We start from the raw sequence: 14,152 nt of genomic DNA, 5'->3' as shown, positions 1-14,152 counted from the left end.
GAAGAAATGGCAAGATAAATTGGATATCGATGGAGGAAATAATGATGTGGAAAACAGGGCAGAGATTCTCTACAATGACACCGTAGACCAATTGAAAGGGATGTGGCGCAGCTTGGTAGCGTCTTTGTTTTGGATTTATTGTTGAATTTATTTTGTATAGGTGCATGCTTGGGACAACATAAATAAGAGCTGATGGTTCAGCTCTTCCAAGCACCTCATCGTGCATAGCAACAGCCAAAGTAGGCTGCTGGTTGCTATCTCCAAGCAACCCTTCGTGTATGCCAAATGTAACACCCCGTACCCGAGTCCGTCGCCGGAGTCGGACACGAGGGGTTTGCAAACTTAAATCACTTCTTTGCACAATCCATTCTAAATCTTCCAGGCAAGCTGGCTAACTGCGTCACTGTCACCTTAAAAATCATATCTTGAGTTTCACAACTCGAAAATCAGTTTTGTGATTTTTCCCTGAAACTAGACTCATATATGCATCTACAAATTTTTTTCTAGAATTTTTGGTCTGGCCAATTAGTACAGTTTATTAGTTAAAGTCTCCCATGTTACAGGGATCAACTACACTGACCTTCGCGCATAACGACTTGGATATCTCCCTGTACAGGGCTTCAATGCTGATGCCATTTGTTTCTATAGAAACTAGACTCAAAGAGGAATCTATACATATATGGCATGACTCCTAATTATCTGATACGAGTCATAAAGGCCCAATCCAAGTTCAAGAACGTGATGGGCTCAAATTGCCACAAGGCCCAATAACGAGATCAAAGGCCCGACAAATGCGGTCCAAACTAAATGGGACCATTCAAGAGCTTGTTAGCAAGGCCTTAGATGCATACACGAGAGAACAAGAAAATCAAGATTCACTTTCTTGTTTTCAAGAAAATCAAGAAATCGAATCTTGGCCCAATTTTGCTGTTCGAAGAGATTTCAAGAATCAAGAAAATCAAGATTTCAAATCTTGGAAATCTTGGTCCAAGAAACCAAATCTTGCAGCCAAAACGCATTGGATCTCCATTACGAGCGTCAACGACCCAATTTTGGTAGGAGATGGATCACGAGCCCAAATTCTTGAAGGCGAGGCCCAATAACCAAAATCCAGCCCAATCAAGAAATTTCTTCATACTTAGTTGAAAATCAGGCCAAAATGTCCAAGGGCCCAATTTGTAAACATCTTACTTGTTTAATTTAATTTTTTAATCTTTAGGAGCATTACATGTAAAATTCGGCCCAAAACAGCCCATATAAGTGCATGGCCGAATTTACCTTGTTATTTTATTAATTAGGTTTAATTTTTTATTAGTTACTTGTGAGATTAGGATTTGTTGGAGGCCTATATAAGCATTGGCCAGCCACCCTTTGTAAAAACATCTTATTATTATTTTTTTCTATCAAATTTCAGATTTGTTGAGTGCAGAATTTTCTTTGGGGTTTTCTCCAAGAATTCTCTCTTGAGTTTTCTTTAGAAATTGTTTTAACAATCTTTTGATTGTGGGAACCATCTTCAACCTTCTTCTTGCCACCGATATTCGTTGGAGGGGAGATTAGAGCCGTTTGAAGAGATTTGTGAAATCTTTCGGGATTTCAAGGATCTTTAGGACTTATCCTTTAATTTTTGCTGTTCATTCTTTTCTTTTAAATTCTATTTATGCCAATTCTTTTGATCTAACTTGTTTATTCTTCTTGTGAATTTCCAGCCATCTTTATTACTCAAAAAGATCGATCGGTACTCATTCTTGGTAGCCAAATTCGACTAAACTTATCTTTTCCAATTAATCTTGTCGAATTCTTCTTGTCAAAACTGATTGTTTTAGGTTGCTGGAATTTTGGGAAAAATCAAGTTGCTGGAATTTGGGGCTTTATTCATCGGTTTAGTTCTTGGACAGATTCGGCTTGTTGAAAATCAATCTTGGAGATCGATTTCGTGTTTTTGCATTCCAAAAACATCTATTCATAAGATCTTTGATTCTTGGCTGATCTTGATTGTTTTGGGGATCTTAATTTCCAAATCTGATTTGTTTTTAATCTTATTCTTTGTTTTGATTTCAGATCTGTTCGATTAGAGCTTTCGTAGGAGTTTCTCGTGACTTAGCAACTCGATCTTGGTCCGCGCGCGCCTCCGTACCATTATCTCTGGTTAATTTATAATGAATTTCCAAAGTCGAAACAGGGAATCCAGAAACCGTTCTGGCCCTGTCTCACGAGAACTTGAATATCTCTTAACATACTGTCCATATGATCGTTTCGTTACTTTCCTATGAAAATAGATTCATCAAGGTTCGTTTACATAATTTATTCACTATTTAATTCCATTCCTTCTATTTTTAGTGATTTTTCACATCCACATCACTGCTGCTGCCAGCATCTGTTTTTTTTAAGGTAAACTTTACCTATTTCATGATCCTCCATGGATCAACTAGAGTTTGTTATACATATTCCAAAAGTGATCAAGAATAACCCTTCCCATGGCTAACCGTTACCAACATTTCCATACCTCTCGACAGACAACATACAAAACGATTATAATGCTATGATCAAAGTATATTTAAGCCATTTTCGCATGGCTATCCAAATTTACACAAAACCGAAGGGTACATGACCAACAACAAAAAGGGTAGTCCTATACATGCCATTTCAAAGTTCAACCAAAATTGTACCAAAAGGGGGCTTTGATAGTGTGGGAGACTTCGACTTCCAAAAATCCCGAGTCCGATAGCTGACGAGCCAAAATCTATAAAACAGAGAAACAAAGAAACGGAGTAAGCAATTTATGCTTAGTAAGTTTTGAGCAAGGGATTCCAGCACAACAAAAGTATAGCATTCATATAGCTAAACGGATAATTTCATATGCACAAATTTTCAATATCATACTTACTTCACATTACCAACCCTTATGTTCATACACAAAAGATCAACTTAGCCAAAGGCCGGTAGCTCATTTATCGACTGAGCGAATACAGATTTGTAAGGGATCAACTAATTCAAAGCACACACGAAACATACCTCATCGCTGGGATTTTACGAGCGTATTAATTTAAATTTTTACAGCAAGATCGCTCGTTCCCAAATCAAGCATCTTCGGGGTTTAGCCGGATATAACCACTCGCACAAGGCCTTCGGGTCTTAACCCGGATATGGTCACTAGCATAAATGCCTTCGGGACTTAGCCCGGATATAGTCGCTAGCACAAATGCCTTCGGATCTTAGTCCGGATGTAGTCGCTTAGCACAAAAGCCTTCGGGACTTAGCCCGGATATAGTCGCTTAGCACAAAAGCCTTCGGGACTTAGCCCGGATATCATTCGAGTAACCATGCACATATATCAATAAATCATGACACATTCATATTTCATTTTCATTACCAAAGCTCAAACACAAGACACTTATCACATTTACAATTTCGGCTCAATAGCCACATACAAGAGCATGATTTTGATTTACTTAAGACATAGTCTAATCGAATCATAATTTAAGTCCCATTACTCGAAAACTTACCTCGGATGTTGTCGAACGATTCCGATGGCTATTCGACCACTTTTTCCTTCTCTTTATCGAATTTAGTTCCCCTTTGCTCTTGAGCTTAATTTAACAAATAAATTGATTTAATCATTTGAGCATCGAAAAGAGGAACTCAAGGCACTTGGCCCACATATATCCATTAGACATTAAAGTCACATATGTACGGAATCATGAATCAAACTCAACATTTTAGCTAATATTCCCCCTTGGCCAAATTTTCTAAGCCAAGACAAAAGCATCAATATGCTTGCCTCAACCGAATACATGCAACACCAATCTTCTTCCTATGGCCGAATATGCATGTCTATGTTGAGGACGATTATATACTTAATACCACACATAAATGGCATACATTTTACTAACTAATGCATTACATATTATAACTCAATACGCATCCATCATTTAATCCATAACCGAAGCACCATCATGTGTAAGTATATACCTTGAGATAATATATAGGTCACACCAATACATCATGTGCAATCATATATATATATGTGCAAGAGCCGAATCACAAATTTGATTATAACCAAATTTAAACATATATCCAAAATATAAATCTTACCTACCATGCAATAAGCATAAATCACACTTATGGATATACCATGGCCGATACTTCCAACAACACCAAATAAAAATATACTTCATGGATCTAAGGTAGAATCAAGAAAGAAACTCATAATCATCAAGATGTAAGCAACTACCATTTTTCATCTAGATTTAGCATGAAACACAACCATCACCCTTATTAATCTCCATAGCCGAAAACCTTACTTATTCCAAAATCACAATTTCAACATGGGTTACCAACAATAACTTGATATCTCACTCAAAATCAACTAGGATTTCAAGAACTAGTATCAACTTCCTTACCTTAATATCGACCTAAGATGACCGATTGCTTCACTCCTTCCTTCCTCCTCTCAATCCGGCCAAGAAGAACCAAAGAACACAACTTGTTTCCTTTCTTCCTTAGAACATACGGCCAAGAGACATGAAAAAAAGATGGACACTTTTTTTTTGTTTTCTTTCTTACATTCACGGCAATAGGGAGGGGGGAGAAACAATCACACACCTTCTTTCTTTTTTTTTCCATTTCTTTATTACTAACTTTATTTTATTGTTTCCTCCCATGATGCACCAACACAACATGTCTATGACATGTTTTGCCCATCACCCTTTGTCCATCCTAATGTCATGGCCGACCACTACTAGATGGGGGGGAAAATTGACATGCAAGTCCCCCCTTTTTCAACATGCACTAATAGGTCCTTATGTTTTGATCTATCACATTTCAAAAATGTCACACATAAGTCCTATTGACTAAATTCACATGCAGCTTACTAAATAGAAGCTTAAAATTTTCACACATTTATTTTAGACAATAAATATCATATTCAAGCAATTTGGTGACTCGGTTTAGCGGTCCCGAAACCGCTTTCCTACTAGGGTCACTTTAGGGCTGTCACAACTCTCCCCCACTTAAGAAATTTTCGTCCCCGAAAATCTTATCGGTAAATAGGTTTGGGTATCGTTCTTTCATCGAGCTCTCGGTTTCCCAAATAGCTTCCTCGATCCCGTGTTTGAGCCATAACACCTTTACTAACGGAACCCTTTTGTTTCGTAACTCCTTCACTTCACGAGCTAGGATACGCATCGATTCTTCTTCATAACTCATATCGGCTTGAATTTCAACCTCTGATGGGCTAATTATGTACGATGGATCAGATCTATAGCGTCGAAGCATCGAAACATGAAAGACGTCGTGAATCTTTTCAAGTTCAGGGGGCAAAATCAATCGATACGCAACTGGACCAACTCGTTCGGAGATTTCGTACGGCCCAATGAATCTCGGACTCAACTTGCCCTTACGGCCAAATCTGAGTACCTTTTTCCAAGGCAAAACTTTAAGAAACACTTTATCTCCCACCTGATATTCAATGTCTTTTCGTTTCAAATCCGCATACGATTTCTGACGATCTGTGGCTGCCTTCAGACTTTCACGGATTACCTTTACTTTCTGTTCGGCATCTTTAATCAAATCAACTCCAAAAATTTTACTTTCACCGAGCTCAGTCCAAAATAATGGTGTACGGCATTTACGACCGTACAAAGCCTCGTAAGGTGCCATCTTAATACTTGATTGAAAACTATTGTTGTAAGCGAATTCAATCAAAGGTAAATACCGTTCCCATGAACTACTGAACTCGAGGATGCAACATCTCAACATATCCTCAAGTATCTGAATTATCCGCTCGGATTGACCATCGGTTTGGGGGTGAAAAGCAGTGCTAAAATGCAGCTTGGTACCCAAAGCTTCTTGCAATTTCTTCCAAAATCGTGAGGTGAATCTCGGATCTCTATCGGACACGATAGAAATAGGTACCCCGTGTAATCTCACAATCTGAGAAACGTACAATTCAGCTAGTTTATCCAATGAAAAATCCGTACGCACGGGGATAAAGTGAGCCGACTTAGTCAGTCTATCAACAACAACCCAAATCGCATCCTTCTTACTTGCTGACAATGGCAGTCCGGACACAAAGTCCATTGTGACTCGATCCCATTTCCACTCGGGTATCATGATCGGCTGAAGTAATCCTGAAGGCACTTGATGTTCTGCTTTCACTTGTTGACATATTAAACATCTCGAAACAAAGTCGGAGATGTCTCGTTTCATACCATGCCACCAAAATCGATGTTTCAAATCGTTGTACATTTTCGTACTCCCCGGGTGAATTGACATTCGGCTACAATGGGCTTCGTTCAGAATCATTGAAATGAGTTCCGAATTCCTTGGAACACACAAACGACTTCTGAACCTCAAACAATCATCATCATCAATTTGAAACTCCGATTCCTTGTTCGGAACACACTCAGCCCGTTTTGCAACCAATTCATCATCGACTTTCTGAGCTTCACGAATTTGATGAATCAATAATGGTTTGGCTTTTAATTCAGCTACTAACACATTGTCAGGTAGAACAGACAAGAGTACATTCATCGCTCGTAAAGCAAACAGTGATTTCTGGCTTAAGGCATCCGCAACCACATTAGCCTTTCCCGGGTGATAGTCAATGACAAGCTCATAATCCTTTAACAACTCGAGCCAACGTCTTTGTCGCAGATTTAAGTCTCTTTGAGTCATCAAATATTTGAGACTTTTGTGATCCGAAAATACATGGCACTTTTCACCAAATAAGTAATGTCGCCATATTTTTAAAGCGAATACGATGGCAGCTAGTTCGAGATCATGGGTCGGATAATTTTTCTCATGTGGCTTTAATTGTCTCGACGCATAGGCCACAACTCAACCTTCTTGCATCAATACGCAACCTAACCCAAGTAGGGACGCATCACTATAAATGACAAACTCTTTGCCTGATTCGGGCTGCACTAGAATTGGAGCTTCAGTCAAATAAGTTTTCAGTTGATTAAAACTTTTCTGACATTTTTCCGTCCATTCGAACTTAACATCTTTTTGAAGTAGCTTCGTCATCAGTGTGGCTATCATCGAGAAACCTTTTACAAACCGTCGGTAGTAACCGGCAAGTCCCAAAAAGCTCCGAACCTCAGTAATATTTCTCGGAGACTTCCAGTTAAGTATGGCTAAAATTTTGTTCGGGTCAACTCGAATACCCGATGCGGATACCACATGGCCCAAGAAGCTAACCTCTCTTAACCAGAACTCACACTTACTGAACTTAGCATATAACTGCTTATCCCGTAAAATTTGCAACACTAATCTCAGGTGCTCAGCATGCTCGGTCTCATTTCTTGAATAGACCAAGATGTCATCAATGAACACAACTACGAACCGGTCCAAATACTGTCTGAAGATCCGATTCATCAAATCCATAAATACCGCAGAGGCATTAGTGAGCCCGAACGGCATCACTAAGAACTCGTAGTGACCGTACCTCATTCTCAAAGCAGTTTTGGGTACGTCCGAATCTCGAATCCGCAACTGATAATAACCCGATCTCAAATCTATCTTTGAAAACACTGAGGCTCCCTTTAGTTGATCAAACAAATCATCAATACGCAGTAACGGATATTTATTCTTTATCGTCACTTTATTCAGTTGACGATAGTCAATGCACAACCTCATGGTTCCGTCCTTCTTTTTCACAAACAATACTGGTGCACCCCAAGGTGAGAAACTTGGTCGAGCGAAACCTCTATCCATCAATTCTTGCAACTGAGCTTTCAACTCTTTTAACTCGGTTGGTGCCATACGATACGGAGCTATCGAAATCGGCGTAGTCCCAGGTACAAGCTCAATACCAAACTCTATCTCCCAAACAGGTGGTAAACCCGGTAATTCTTCAGGAAAAACATCCGGGTATTCACAAACCACCGGCACAGATTAGGGTTTCTTTTCTAATTCTTTGTCATCAAGTACATACGCAAGGTATGCTTCGCACCCTTTTCTTACATATTTCTGGGCCAACATTGAGGATATTACAGCTGGCAACCCATCCAAGTCCGTAGACTCAACTCGGATTACTTCGTTATTTGCGCACCTCAAATCAATAGTCTTGCTTTTGCAATTCATAACCGCATCATGCGCGGTCAACCAATCCAACCCGAGAATAAATCAAATTCATCAAACAGCAAAAGCATCAAGTCCGCCGGAAAATAGGAACCTCGAATTACTAGGGGACATTTCTTACACACTTTGTCGACAAGCACGTAACGACCCAAGGGATTTGACACCCGAATTACGAACTCAGTAGACTTAATAGGTAAAGTCTTACTGGATGCTAAGGTTTCACATATGTAAGAATGAGTAGAAACGGGGTCAATCAAAGCAATTACATAAGTATCAAAGAGAGTAAAAGTACCGGTAATAACATCAGGCGAAGAAGCATCCTCGCGGGCGCGTATAGCATAAGCTCTAGCAGGCGCACGAGCCTCAGATCCGGTCGTAGCATCTCTAGATCCTCTCTGACCACCACTAGCATTGCCCGTATTTCTAGATGGTCTACCTCGAGCAGTGGTAGCACCCGGTTTCCCACTCTGATTTACATTCTGTTCAGACAACCTCGGGCAATCTTTAATGAAGTGGTCAACTGATCCGCACTTGTAACAGGAGCGGTCATGGAATCTACAACTCCCCGAATGCCATTTACCGCAATATCGACATTCCGTTCTGTCTCGACGTTCATTCCCAACACTGGCGACCGAAGTGCCTCGTGTACCCACAGGGGGTCGATCACGATCTCGTCTAAAAAGGCCCGAAGTGCCTCTAGACCGGCCCACATCATCTCGAAATTTCTTCGATGCCTGTTGAAGAGACTTTCCCGAGGATCTTTTACGAAACTCTCCAGTTCCCACATCAACTTTTTGTTTTTCTTTTCTAAGCTCTTCGGCTTTACAAGCTCGCTCGACAAGTACTACGAACTCTCGTATTTCAAGAATGCCAACGAACATTTTTATATCTCCATCAGCCCATCCTCGAAGCGTTTACACATGATAGCCTCAGACGAAACACATTCCCGAGCGTATCTACTAAGTCTAACAAATTTTCACTCGTAATCAGTAACTGACATAGAGCCTTGCTTAAGCTCAAGAAATTCCTTCCGTTTTTGATCAACAAATCTCTGACTGATATACTTTTTCCGAAACTCAGTTTGGAAAAACTCCCAAGTTACTTGCTCTCGGGGCACAACAGAAGTCAGAGTACTCCACCAATAGTAGGCAGAATCACGTAGCAAGGAGATAGTACACTTTAGGCACTCATCGGGTGTGCAAGATAGCTCGTCGAGTACCCGGATAGTGTTGTCCAACCAAAATTCAGCTTGCTCGGCATCATCGCTGCTCGTAGCTTTAAATTCAGTAGCCCCATGTTTTTGGATTCTGTCAACTGGGGGCTTATTTGACCTTATTTGGTCAGTTTCTGGAGGTATTGTAGGTGCGGCGGTGGCATTAGTCGGGAGTGGAGGTTGTGGAACAGCCGTATTAGTTCGAATGTATTGGTTGAACCAATCATTCATTACGCTATAGAAAGCTTGCCTAGCTTCATCATTCGGATTGCTAGCAATCGGTTGAGAGTCCGCCGGAGCTGTCCCTTGTGCGGGAGCAGGCGCCACACTCTCAAGATTATCAGCTACCGCTCGGTCGGGATCGGGATCCATTGCTATAAATAAACACATTTTCAATTGTCAAAAATCACCACACTATCAAATAATCAAAAAATGGCATGTATAGCTAGACCCAAACGTATTACGGTAGTCCTAGAATCGACTAAACCGGGCTCCAATACCAATAAAATTGTAACACCCCGTACCCGAGTCCGTCGCCGGAGTCGGACACGAGGGGTTTGCAGACTTAAATCACTTCTTTACACAATCCATTTTAAATCTTCCAGGCAAGCTGGCTAACTACGTCACTGTCATCTTAAAAATCATATCTTGAGTTTCACAATTCGAAAATCAGTTTCGTGATTTTTCCCTGAAACTAGACTCATATATACATCTACAAATTTTTTTCTAGAATTTTTGGTTGGGCCAATTAGTACATTTTATTAGTTAAAGTCTCCCATGTTACAGGGATCGACTACACTGACCTTCACACATAACGACTTGGATATCTCCCTGTACAGGGCTTCAATGCTGATGCCGTTTGTTTCTATAGAAACTAGACTCAAATAGGAATCTATACATATATGGCATGACTCCTAATTATCTCTGGTTAATTTATAATGAATTTCCAAAGTCGGAACAGGGAATCCAGAAACCGTTCTGGCCCTGTCTCATGAGAACCTGAATATCTCTTAACATACTGTCCATATGATCGTTTCGTTACTTTCCTATGAAAATATATTCATCAAGGTTCGTTTACATAATTTATTCACTATTTAATTCCATTCTTACTATTTTTAGTGATTTTTCACATCCACATCACTGCTGCTAACAGCATCTGTTTTTTTTAAGGTAAACTTTACCTATTTCATGATCCTCCATGGATCAACTAGAGTTTGTCATACATATTCCAAAAGTGATCAAGAATAACCCTTCCCATGGCTAACCGTTACCAACATTTCCATACCTCTCGACGGACAACATACAAAACGATTATAATGCTATGATCAAAGTATATTTAAGCCATTTTCGCATGGCTATCCAAATTTACACAAAACCGAAGGGTACATGACCAACAACAAAAAGGGTAGTCCTATACATGTCATTTCAAAGTTCAACCAAAATTGTACCAAAAGGGGGCTTTGATAGTGTGGGAGACTTCGACTTCCAAAAATCCCGAGTCCGATAGCTGACGAGCCAAAATCTATAAAACAGAGAAACAAAGAAACGGAGTAAGCAATTTATGCTTAGTAAGTTTTGAGCAAGGGATTCCAGCACAACAAAAGTATAGCATTCATATAGCTAAACGGATAATTTCATATGCACAAATTTTCAATATCATACTTACTTCACATTACCAACCCTTATGTTCATACACAAAAGATCAACTTAGCCAAAGGCCGGTAGCTCATTTATCGACTGAGCGAATACAGATTTGTAAAGGATCAACTAATTCAAAGCACACACGAAACATACCTCATCGCTGGGATTTTACGAGCGTATTAATTTAAATTTTTACAGCAAGATCGCTCGTTCCCAAATCAAGCATCTTCGGGGTTTAGCCGGATATAACCACTCGCACAAGGCCTTCGGGTCTTAACCCGGATATGGTCACTAGCATAAATGCCTTCGGGACTTAGCCCGGATATAGTCGCTAGCACAAATGCCTTCGGATCTTAGTCCGGATGTAGTCGCTTAGCACAAAAGCCTTCGGGACTTAGCCCGGATATAGTCGCTTAGCACAAAAGCCTTCGGGACTTAGCCCGGATATCATTCGAGTAACCATGCACATATATCAATAAATCATGACACATTCATATTTCATTTTCATTACCAAAGCTCAAACACAAGACACTTATCACATTTACAATTTCGGCTCAATAGCCACATACAAGAGCATGATTTTGATTTACTTAAGACATAGTCTAATCGAATCATAATTTAAGTCCCATTACTCGAAAACTTACCTCGGATGTTGTCGAACGATTCCGATGGCTATTCGACCACTTTTTCCTTCCCTTTATCGGATTTAGTTCCCCTTTGGTCTTGAGCTTAATTTAACAAATAAATTGATTTAATCATTTGAGCATCGAAAAGAGGAACTCAAGGCACTTGGCCCACATATATCCATTAGACATTAAAGTCACATATGTACGGAATCATGAATCAAACTCAACATTTTAGCTAATATTCCCTCTTGGCCGAATTTTCTAAGCCAAGACAAAAGCATCAATATGCTTGCCTCTAACCGAATACATGCAACACCAATCTTCTTCCTATGGCCGAATATGCATGTCTATGTTGAGGCCGATTATATACTTAATACCACACATAAATGGCATACATTTTACTAACTAATGCATTACATATTATAACTCAATACGCATCCATCATGATACGACCCGCCCTTGGGAACGGCCATTGCATCAGCCTACAAGCGAGGCTCGTCGTGTTTGCAAGCTGGACGTAGCTCAATTATATTTTTGTGGAGCTTCATTTAGCTCGTTTCCAGCTCCTTTCAAGCTCAATAAGCTCGAATTAGCTCAACTTCAGCTCAAACATTTTCAATTCAGCTCAATATCAACTAGACATTAATTTAATAGCTGAATATTTAAGTCGATTTAATTAGTTTATTACAGCTTATTAATATGTTTGTTGCTTGTTTTTAATATGTCAAGTTTTATTACATGATTTAAAATTGCTTTAAAGCTGCCGAATTTAATGAGCTGATTTTAGTGTCAGTGTTGACCGAATTAATGTGTCTTGTTTTTATTCTTAATTTAGTTCAGCTAAATACCACATTAATCTTAGTTTTTTCCTATTTATGTAGGTTGGCCGAATGTGGGGGTTCATTTAGCAAGGTGAGCCGAATGTGGAGATTCATTTAGCTTGGTGCATGCACAATAGATTCAATGAACCTGGAGATACATGCATCAAATTGGGTGAGCTGAATTTGGCATTCCTAGGTGACTATTCGGTCAAGAGAGCTAATGTTTCCAACTCCAAAGCTGTCAATTAATCCTTTCACATTTGCTGGAAGCATTTTGGCTTTTCGGTTCCATGTGTTCACACTCCATGACTCTTCAATGTTGAGCTTTCACACTTGAATTGGCTGCTCATTACCCTCTTAATTGCTGGTCACTTTTCAGCCAAAAGTTGCAACATAAATGAGCTAATTTATGCCCATTGGCCGAACCTAGCTATCCATGCATCATCCAAGTTTTTCCAAGTCCAATGCTTCATCTAGAAGGTGTCTAATGGAGCTCCATGTTCAGCCAAATCTAGCTAGTTCATTTAAGTGATTCATTTGCTTAATTTTTAAGGAATGTAAGTGACCATTCGGCTAGCTTAGGTGTTGCTTATAAATAGCTGAAATTTTACTTTGTAAAGGACTTTTGGACATTTTAATTAGCAAATTGCTGCCAAATTTGTGAGGCATTTTCTCTCAAATTTCGTTCGAGACCCGTAAGACTTATCTAAGCTTTTAGTGGCGTCTTTCCGAGTCGTTTCCGAACTTATCACTCCTAAAACCCGAGTGTGGCGTTCACCTTTGATACCTTTGGTTCATACTTTACTAAGTATCGGGTCAAGGTCCTTATCAACCATTTCCAACTCAATTTGGTCCTATAAGTTTCGGGTCGACACTTTTCTTTAGTGTTGGTTCACTCTTGACCTTTTTGAACCATTACCAAAACGTACCAAAACCAAATACCATTTTCTAATTAATCTTAAACCGAACTCGACCATTCTAGTCATACCATTTCGACTTAAACCAAATCCATATCCAACTTTGCACGACTTACTTTACTTCTTGAAACTCAATTATATTCTATCTTCTTCTCGTCTATTCTACTTCTTCGTTTACGATCGGGAACTATACGACTCGGGTTCAACTACTAAACCGAGGTCGTATCACATCATTTAATCCATAACCGAAGCACCATCATGTGTAAGTATATACCTTGAGATAATATATAGGTCACACCAATACATCATGTGCAATCATATATATATATGTGCAAGAGCCGAATCACAAATTTGATTATAACCAAATTTAAACATATATCCAAAACATAAATCTTACCTACCATGCAATAAGCATAAATCACACTTATGGATATACCATGGCCGATACTTCCAACAACACCAAATAAAAATATACTTCATGGATCTAAGGTAGAACCAAGAAAGAAACTCATAATCATCAAGATGTAAGCAACTACCATTTTTCATCTAGATTTAGCATGAAACATAACCATCACCCTTATTAATCTCCATAGCCGAAAACCTTACTTATTCCAAAATCACAATTTCAACATGGGTTACCAACAATAACTTGATATCTCACTCAAAATCAACTAGGATTTCAAGAACTAGTATCAACTTCCTTACCTTAATATCGACCTAAGATGACTGATTGCTTCACTCCTTCCTTCCTCCTCTCAATCCGGCCAAGAAGAACCAAAGAACACAACTTGTTTCCTTTCTTCCTTAGAACATTCGGCCAAGAGACATGAAAAAAAGATGGACACTTTT

This window comes from Gossypium hirsutum, chromosome A04 (genome assembly GCF_007990345.1).
Source record: "Gossypium hirsutum isolate 1008001.06 chromosome A04, Gossypium_hirsutum_v2.1, whole genome shotgun sequence".
NCBI classification, from domain to species: domain Eukaryota; kingdom Viridiplantae; phylum Streptophyta; class Magnoliopsida; order Malvales; family Malvaceae; genus Gossypium; species Gossypium hirsutum.
This window is presented reverse-complemented; position numbering follows the sequence as displayed.